Consider the following 3,036-nt stretch of genomic DNA (forward strand, 5'->3'; position numbering starts at 1 on the left):
AGTGTTGTAAATTACCCAAGAGTGTTGTAACAAGTTAAAACATAAAATTACCCAAGATTACCCAAAAGTGTTGTAACAAGTTAAAACATAAAATTACCCAACATTACTCAAAATGTTGTAACAAGTTAAAACATAAAGTTACCCAACATTACCCAAAAGTGTTGTAACAAGTTAAAACATAAAATTACCCAATATTACCCAAAAGTGTTGTAACAAGTTAAGAAATAAAATCACCCAACATTACCCAAAAGTGTTGTAACATGTTAAAACATAAAATTACCCAATATTACCCAAAAGTGTTGTAACAAGTTAAAACATAAAATTACCCAAAATAATTTGTATGTTTAACTTTTAACTTGGGACACCTTCCGGCAACAATCGTAACTAATTGTTAATCCTAAACGGTGTCTGAAGAGATGGATTTAAATCATTCTTACTTCCATAGAGGGATGAAAAATATTCATTAGCTTGGAAAGAATGAAATGATTATTATTTTACAAGAAGTGACTAATCCGAAAATTTAAAAACAAAATTCTGGAGAAAATTTAGTCAGCTGGATACTAATTAAATGTTACCAGACACTATTAGCTAACATCTGCATATTGCAAGACATTATAACATTAAGACGTTTATTACCTACGAAGAAATTAAAACTGATATGGCCAGAAAGAACAGTGACGTCCATAAAGAACTCGAAATCCCTCTGAATAATTATTACTTTTATCTAGTTTTCAATAAGAAACTCTAAGAAAAAAAGACCATTACGAGCTAAGCATTAAGCCTCTTTCTAGGCTAATGGGCTCATTCAGATTTCTGTTGATTAGTTAAGTTAAAATTGGAATTACAAAGTTTAGTTTCAATAACTTCACAGGAAAAATAATCATTTCTTCGTGGGGGTGATAACTGAGATGTGTCTGGAACAGAAGATAAGGTAGGACTAGTGTTCAGTGAATGGAAGAAATCTTGACCTGTTATCTGTGCCATAAAGTCAGAAAAACTGATATAGTTTTATGCTCTACACTAAAACGTTGGCAGAGTCAACAATCAAGAAAACGACAGTTTTTACCGGAATCAATCGATTTTCTGCCTAATTAAGTAGGATAAACCAAAGATAGGAATCTCATTTAATAATATATATCTATTCAAGGAAATAACCGTCGGTTAACTTCATAAGATATTCCTTCTTCGTTGATGGTTTTTCTTTGAAGAAGTGTACTTAATTAATGAAATCCAACAGTCGTTAATGTTCCTTCATTCTTTTTGTAATAAAGCCCTTTAAATACTGAAAATTTAAATACATATATATATATATATAAAAACTAGAATCCTTATTTTACTCCAGCAAGACTGAAAACTAAACCACACAAAGTTTCCTGGATTCTGATAATATGACAAGTGCTAATTTAAAAGTTTTAGCAATACATTCAGTATGAGAAAACGCGATACGTTAACGAAACGCCGAATAAAGGTTGACGTAAGTTGGATTAACGGCGAAGTCCTCAATATGATTTTGTTTAAAACTAATTATGGTCATTTTGGGTAATGTTGGGTAACTTTATGTTTTAACTTGTTACAACACTTTTGGGTAATGGCATGATAATGAGTTCAAAGATCAACAGACTAAACACCTTATACCATCTGAAGCTCTCAGACGTCCCAAGTTGAAGGTTAAACATAAAAATTATTGCATGATAATGAGTTCAAAGATCAACAGACTAAACACCTTATACCATCTGAAGCTCTCAGACATGATATTGGATGCTTATATTTTCTTTTTATGCTTAACAAGTTATATATTAGGAGACAGCACTAGGTGCTGAAACGTTTCTTTAGTTAAGCCTACAAGCTTATATTGTTGTAAGATAAGGTAAAGGTAAAGGATGCTTATATTTTTCTTTTTTATGCTTAACAAGTTATATATTAGGAGACATCACTAGGTGCTGAAACGTTTCTTTAGTTAAGCCTACAAGCTTATATTGTTGTAAGATACAACATTGGGTGCTGATAAGTTTTTAGATAAGCCTACAAGTTTATATTATTGTAAGATACAACATTGGGTGCTGATAAGTTTTAGATAAGCCTACAAGCTTATATTGTTGTAAGATACTGTACTAGGTGCTAAAATATTTCTTTAGTTAAGCCTACAAGCTTATATTGTTATAAGAATGGCACTAGATGTTAAAACGTTTCTTTAGTTAAGCCTACAAGCTTATATTGTTATAAGAATACTGTACTAGGTTAAAACGTTTCTTTAGTTAAGCCTACAAGCTTATATTGTTGTAAGATACTGTACTAGGTGCTAAAATATTTCTTTAGTTAAGCCTACAAGCTTATATTGTTGTAAGATACAACAGTGGGTGCTGATAAGTTTTTTAGATAAGCCTACAGGATTATACTGTTGTAGGGACCTATTCGTGAAGGGTCTACACATCTCGATATCTGTGGATATCAAAATATCTTAAACACGTTCTAGGGGACCATATGTGAGCTTTTTACTGTGAGGGACAATGGATTGGTCCAGCAGGATAATGCTTCCTGCGCCCCCTAATGGATATCAAAAGAAGTATATCAGCTATGTATATAATTCCTAATAAACGGGTTGCATAAACAAAATTAATTGGCTTTATACTATTAATCTTATTAACAAATTATTTTGTGAATTTTAAGGGTTAATCTTCATGTTCCGTTTGTTTGTTTTTTTCATGGTAAATATATTAACTTATTATATTAGGAAGTCATGAAAATGAAAATAGCTACGTAAGATAGACAACATTAATTGGAATTTAAGCTTTTAATTTGAACACACAAAATCTTTGCCCACACATTCATGAACCTTTTCCGCCCTATATCTTACTATAAAGATGATTTATTACGCCCACCAGTGGCACAGCGGTATGTCTGCGGACTTACAACGCTAGAAACCGGGTTTCGATACCCGTGGTGGGTAGAGCACAGATAGCCCTTTGTGTAGCTTTGTGTTTAATTACAAACAAACAAACCTTTATCATGTGGAATGTTAGTGTAAAAAGACAAAAC

This window comes from Limulus polyphemus, unplaced genomic scaffold, assembly GCF_000517525.1.
Source record: "Limulus polyphemus unplaced genomic scaffold, Limulus_polyphemus-2.1.2 Scaffold2986, whole genome shotgun sequence".
NCBI lineage: Eukaryota > Metazoa > Arthropoda > Merostomata > Xiphosura > Limulidae > Limulus > Limulus polyphemus.